The sequence below is a fragment of the Halyomorpha halys genome, unplaced genomic scaffold (genome assembly GCF_000696795.3).
Source record: "Halyomorpha halys isolate HHAL.00 unplaced genomic scaffold, Hhal_1.1 Scaffold85.1, whole genome shotgun sequence".
Classification (NCBI taxonomy): Eukaryota; Metazoa; Arthropoda; class Insecta; order Hemiptera; family Pentatomidae; genus Halyomorpha; species Halyomorpha halys.
In genome coordinates this window covers 764,437-764,740 of record NW_027112611.1, presented here as the reverse complement: position 1 = coordinate 764,740, position 304 = coordinate 764,437, and positions in this window count along the sequence as shown.

Below are 304 nucleotides of genomic sequence, written 5' to 3'. Positions count from 1 at the left end.
ATTTTTTATTATTTTCATTAATTGTCTAATTTATTTTTTATCTGTTTCTTGATTTTTTATTATTTTCATTTTCATTAATTGTCTAATTTATTTTTTATCTGCTTCTTTATTTTTTATTATTTTCAATTCCATTAATGGTCTAATTTCTTTTATTATCTGCTTCTTTATTTTTTATCATTTTCATTTTTATTAATGGTCTAATTTCTTTTTTATCTGCTTCTTTATTTTCATTTTCATTAATAGTCTAATTTCTTTTTTTATCTGATTCTTTATTTTTTATTATTTTCATTTTCATTAATTGTCT